The sequence below is a fragment of the Hemicordylus capensis genome, chromosome 7 (genome assembly GCF_027244095.1).
Source record: "Hemicordylus capensis ecotype Gifberg chromosome 7, rHemCap1.1.pri, whole genome shotgun sequence".
Lineage (NCBI taxonomy): Eukaryota > Metazoa > Chordata > Lepidosauria > Squamata > Cordylidae > Hemicordylus > Hemicordylus capensis.
In genome coordinates, this window is record NC_069663.1 from 7,177,153 (window position 1) to 7,183,714 (window position 6,562).

The window sequence follows — 6,562 nt, forward strand, 5'->3', positions numbered from 1 at the left end:
ATATTTATAAAGTTATATTTATATCTATTACTATATAGTTATATTTATATCTATAACTATATATAGTTACAAATATAACTAAATTTATATAGTTATATAGTTCACTGCCAGAACTATGATCTCAGGGAACTAATGGGGAAGTTCCAGATTTGTTTCTGGTTGATTATGCAGCCTTGTTCTATCTATCTATCTATCTATCTATCTATCTATCTATCTATCTATCTATCTACGCAGATAGTCTCCCCCAAGCACCAGAGCTGTGTGTGTGTTGGGGTGTGTGTGTCTTTTAGCTGGTCTTCTATAGGCTATCGAAGCTACTTCCTTGGAGACAGGGAAAGAAATGTCAAAGAGGGCTCTCACAGATGGAGCGGGCATTGCACAGAATGCTGTTTAATGCAGGGACCAACAACCATCACGTTTGCTGGGAGCATGGGGGGGGCGTTGGGGGGGGTCAGCACAAAAGGAGAATGTCCCATCTGTCCCAATTGTATCCAAGTAGGCTTCCCTCTCACCATCATCATCGGCTGTCAAAGTCGAAGATCCAGCTGGCCACTTGATTCCTTAAGCAAACAGGCAGCCTTCGGATGCTCTTTCTCTCTCCCTCCCTCTTAGGTCCAGAGGCAGGCAGGTTTAGCTTGAGGCTTGTTTAGCAGAAAATTGATGGTTGGAGAGAAGCAATGGTTTTTGAGAGATTGGCTGCTGGTTTTTGAACTAACTTAAGTTTCCAAACTGCGTACAAAGGCAGCCCCACGTAGAGCGCAATGCAATAGTCTAGCCTGGAGGTTACCAGCTGATGCACCACTGTTTTGAGATTGTTCTCTTCAAGGAATGGACGCAGCTGGTGAATCAACCAAAGCTGTTGGAAGGCACTCCTGGCCATAGCCTCCACCTGAGATACCAGGGTGAGGCTTGGGTCCAAGGGTACTCCCAAGCTGCATACCTGTTCCTTTTGGGGGAGTGTAACCCTCACCCAGGACAGGAAGATCTAACTCATCCTTCAGATTCTGAGTGCCTACAATGAGCACCTCCGCCCATTACTGCCTGTAGGCAGGCATTTAGGGAATGAATGCCATTTCCTGATGATGGTGGTGGTGGTGATGACAAGGAGAAATAGATGACAAGCATCCTGATAACACCCTGCACCAAATCTGATGATCTCACCCAGCGGTTTCATGTCGATATTAAAAAGCACTGGTGATAGAATGGAGCCCTCTCAACTCCATAGCCAGCTCTAAAGCCAGTTTGAAATGGGTCTAGATAATCCGTTTTCTCCAAAACTGTCTGGAGTTGGTAGGCCACCACTCTCTCAGTCACCTTGCCCAACCATGGGAGATTGGAGACTGGCCTGTAACTAGCCATCTCTAAGGGATCCAGGGAAGGTTTCTTAAGAAGTGGTCTATCTATTGCCCCTCCTCCAAACACGGGGTACTCCCTCAGCGATGCATGAATGATATTAACGAAGACACAGCCAACAATCTCCTTGCTAGATAGAAGCAGCCAAGTTGTAGGAACACAGGAAGCTGCCATATACTGAGTCAGGCCATTGTCCCATCCAGCTCAGTACTGTCTACACAGACTGGCAGCGGCATCTCCAAGGTTGTAGTCAGAAATCTCTCAGCCCTATCTTGGAGATGCCAGGGAAGGAACTTGGAACCTAGATGCTCTTCCCAGAGCAGCCCCATCTCCTAAGGGGAATATCTTACAGTGCTCACACTTCTAGTCTCCCATTCATATGCAACCAGGGTGGACCCTGCTTAGCTAAGGGGACAAGTCATGCTTGCTACCACAAAACTAGCTCTCCTCCTGTTAGTCGGGCAAGGTTCCAGAGAACAGGTGGTAGGCCGCACCGCCCGAAGCAGCTCGTCCACATCCTCAGAAATCACAGATTGAAACTGATCCAGCATAATACTGCAAGAGGGATTGCTGAACACCCCCTTCATAACCCTTGCAGAAATAGTGGAGTCCAAGTCAGCCCAGAATACAGGAGATTTTATCCGCAAAGAACCCATTAAAAGCTTTACAGCAGAACAAATTCTCCGGGGACTGATTCCAAACAGAAAGAGCAGAAATTAAACTCCTCACAACCTGGGATAGCTCTGCTGAACGCAAATCTGCATGCACAATTCATGCAGACCAAAATTGGTTTTTTGCCGCATGCACCGCTATCACATAAACCTTCAAATGGATCCAGTGCTGTGTCCTGTCAAATTTGAGCCAGGTTTTCCTCCACTTGTGTTCCAGTCACACCTACTCTGATGCTTCAGCCCCCGCAACTCCTCTGTATACCAAGGGGCCATTTTTGAAGCAGGTTGGAAGGGACGCTTAGGAGCAATCGTGTCTCTTGCCCTGGTGAGTTCCAAATTCCAGGTTCCCACCAGGGCCTCGACAGACTCACTGGCAGCACCAACATTAAAACCCTCCAAGGCTTTTTTGGAATCCTACTGGATCCAGCAGCCTTCTCGGGTGGGCCATCCTAATAGGTCCACCACCCCTGCAGGGGTGGGTTGTGGCTGTGAAGCAGGCAGTGGTCCGTCCATAACAATGGGGAAACCACAGGATCTCCTGACGATGGAGCCCAACAGAAGACCCAATTGAGTGTGTTTCCGGCACCATGAGTTGGTCCTGAAATTAATTGCGATGGGCCCATCTATTTCATGGCCTCTATGAACTCCCAAGCTGCACCAGACAAGCCAGCCCCAAAGTGGATACTGATGTCGCCTAACATCAAAAGTCTGGGAGACTCCAACACCAACTCTGTGACTGGTTCCATCAGCTCAGTTAGGGAGTCCGTTGGGCAGCGGGGTGGACGGTACACCAACAGTCTATCCCTAGTTCCCAGCCTCAAAAATATACACTTGGTATAAGTCATCTGTCTCACAGAGGCTCTGGTAAGGGAGATGGTATTCTTATGGACCACAGCCACCCCACCCTACCCCACCCCAACCACTTCCCCTAACCTGCTCCCCATCAGAGTAACCTGATTGGAGAAGCTGGGCCCAAACTGGACCCCTTTCCTCCCGCAGCCAAGTCTCAGTTATAGACTTATACAAGCCGGGTCAGCTCCCTGCCTCACCCATGATCAAGTCGTGGATGATTTCGGTCTTCTTCTGAACTGACCTGGCATTGCAGAGGAGCAAGGTCCTGCTCCAGTGAGTGTATGCACACGCTCTCTACTGAAGGAGATTCGGGGCAGAAACCCTGTGTGTAAAGCCTCCTGCAAACTCTAGCCCAGACCTCCAGCCCCACCCTAATATAACCTTCTCCTAGACCTCAGCCCCACCCCGAAGGCCCGGCACCAAAAGCTGGCCCCCTTTGGAGGCCAGCTTTGGTGGCCGCCTAGAGGCGGTCTGCCGGCCCTCTGGTGCACCTCCCTCCTTTTTATGCCTCCAAGAGCTCAGCAGCCCCTCCCAGGGGTGCACCAAAGTAATTCAGGTGCCTGGACCACCCAGCCATGAGACACCCCTCCCCCCGCCCTGTATGAGGCCCCCCAATCTCATTGGGGGGGCCGCCCCTCCAAAGCTCCGCTTAAAAAAATACTTGTGGCTGGTGGGGGGGAGTGGAGCAGTCCTCCCTCCCCCCTCCTCTGGCGGCAGCCAAGAGAGATGATGGACCCATCTGTTGGGGCCAGCATCTTTAAGAAACTGCGAGGCACGCCTGCTCAGAGGAGATCATCGCAAGCCCGTGACGTTTAGGCTTGCAACAATCTCTAAACTGCACGGGCGCGTCTAGCAGTTTCTTAAAGATGCTGGCCCCAACAGATGGGTCCATCATCTCTCTTGGCTGCCGCCAGAGGAGGGGGGAGGGAGGACTGCTCCACTCCCCCCCCCAGCCACAAGTATTTTTTTAAGCGGAGCTTTGGAGGGGCGGCCCCCCCAATGAGATTGGGGGGCCTCATACAGGGCGGGGGGAGGGGTGTCTCATGGCTGGGTGGTCCAGGCACCTGAATTACTTTGGTGCACCCCTGGGAGGGGCTGCTGAGCTCTTGGAGGCATAAAAAGGAGGGAGGTGCACCAGAGGGCTGGCAGACCGCCTCTAGGCGGCCACCAAAGCTGGCCACCAAAGGGGGCCAGCTTTTGGTGCCGGGCCTTCGGGGTGGGGCTGAGGTCTAGGAGAAGGTTATATTAGGGTGGGGCTGGAGGTCTGGGCTAGAGTTTGCAGGAGGCTTTACACACAGGGTTTCTGCCCCGAATCTCCTTCAGTAGAGAGCGTGTGCATACACTCACTGGAGCAGGACCTTGCTCCTCTGCAATGCCAGGTCAGTTCAGAAGAAGACCGAAATCATCCACGACTTGATCATGGGTGAGGCAGGGAGCTGACCCGGCTTGTATAAGTCTATAACTGAGACTTGGCTGCGGGAGGAAAGGGGTCCAGTTTGGGCCCAGCTTCTCCAATCAGATTACTCTGATGGGGAGCAGGTTAGGGGAAGTGGGTGGGGTGGGGTAGGGTGGGGTGGCTGTGGTCCATAAGAATACCATCTCCCTTACCAGAGCCTCTGTGAGACAGATGACTTATACCAAGTGTATATTTCTGAGGCTGGGAACTAGGGATAGACTGTTGGTGTACCGTCCACCCCGCTGCCCAACGGACTCCCTAACTGAGCTGATGGAACCAGTCACAGAGTTGGTGTTGGAGTCTCCCAGACTTTTGATGTTAGGCGACATCAGTATCCACTTTGGGGCTGGCTTGTCTGGTGCAGCTTGGGAGTTCATAGAGGCCATGAAATAGATGGGCCTATCGCAATTAATTTCAGGACAAACTCATGGTGCCGGAAACACACTCAATTGGGTCTTCTGTTGGGCTCCATCGTCAGGAGATCCTGTGGTTTCCCCATTGTTATGGACGGACCACTGCCTGCTTCACAGCCACAACCCACCCCTGCAGGGGTGGTGGACCTATTAGGATGGCCCACCCAAGAAGGCTGCTGGATCCAGTAGGATTCCAAAAAAGCCTTGGAGGGTTTTAATGTTGGTGCTGCCAGTGAGTCTGTCGAGGCCCTGGTGGGAACCTGGAATTTGGAACTCACCAGGGCAAGAGACACGATTGCTCCTAAGCGTCCCTTCCAACCTGCTTCAAAAATGGCCCCTTGGTATACAGAGGAGTTGCGGGGGCTGAAGCATCAGAGTAGGTGTGACTGGAACACAAGTGGAGGAAAACCTGGCTCAAATTTGACAGGACACAGCACTGGATCCATTTGAAGGTTTATGTGAAAGCGGTGCATGCGGCAAAAAACCAATTTTGGTCTGCATGAATTGTGCATGCAGATTTGCGTTCAGCAGAGCTATCCCAGGTTGTGAGGAGTTTAATTTCTGCTCTTTCTGTTTGGAATCAGTCCCCGGAGAATTTGTTCTGCTGTAAAGCTTTTAATGGGTTCTTTGCGGATAAAATCTCCTGTATTCTGGGCTGACTTGGACTCCACTATTTCTGCAAGGGTTATGAAGGGGGTGTTCAGCAATCCCTCTTGCAGTATTATGCTGGATCAGTTTCAATCTGTGATTTCTGAGGATGTGGTACGAGCTGCTTCGGGCGGTGCAGCCTACCACCTGTTCTCTGGAACCTTGCCCGACTAACAGGAGGAGAGCTAGTTTTGTGGTAGCAAGCATGACTTGTCCCCTTAGCTAAGCAGGGTCCACCCTGGTTGCATATGAATGGGAGACTAGAAGTGTGAGCACTGTAAGATATTCCCCTTAGGAGATGGGGCTGCTCTGGGAAGAGCATCTAGGTTCCAAGTTCCTTCCCTGGCATCTCCAAGATAGGGCTGAGAGATTCCTGACTACAACCTTGGAGATGCCGCTGCCAGTCTGTGTAGACAGTACTGAGCTGGATGGGCCAATGGTCTGACTCAGTATATGGCAGCTTCCTGTGTTCCTACAACTTGGCTGCTTCTATCTAGCAAGGAGATTGTTGGAGGTGGCCTCGTTAATATCATTCATGCATTGCTGAGGGAGAACCCCCTGTTTGGAGGAGGGGCAATAGATAGACCACTTCTTAAGAAACCTTCCCTGGATCCCTTAGCGATGGCTAGTTACAGGCCAGTCTCCAATCTCCCATGGTTGGGCAAGGTGACTGAGAGAGTGGTGGCCTACCAACTCCAGACAGTTTTGGAGAAAACGGATTATCTAGACCCATTTCAAACTGGCTTTAGAGCTGGCTATGGAGTTGAGACGGCTCCATTCTGTCACCAGTGCTTTTTAATATCGACATGAAACCGCTGAGTGAGATCATCAGATTTGGTGCAGGGTGTTATCAGGATGCTTGTCATCTATTTCTCCTTGTCATCACCACCACCACCACCATCATCAGGAAATTGCATTCATTCCCTAAATGCCTGCCTACAGGCAGTAATGGGCGGAGGTGCTCATTGTAGGCACTCAGAATCTGAAGGATGAGTTAGATCTTCCTGTCCTGGGTGAGGGTTACACTCCCCCAAAAGGAACAGGTATGCAGCTTGGGAGTACCCTTGGACCCAAGCCTCACCCTGGTATCTCAGGTGGAGGCTATGGCCAGGAGTGCCTTCCAACAGCTTTGGTTGATTCACCAGCTGCGTCCATTCCTTGAAGAGAAC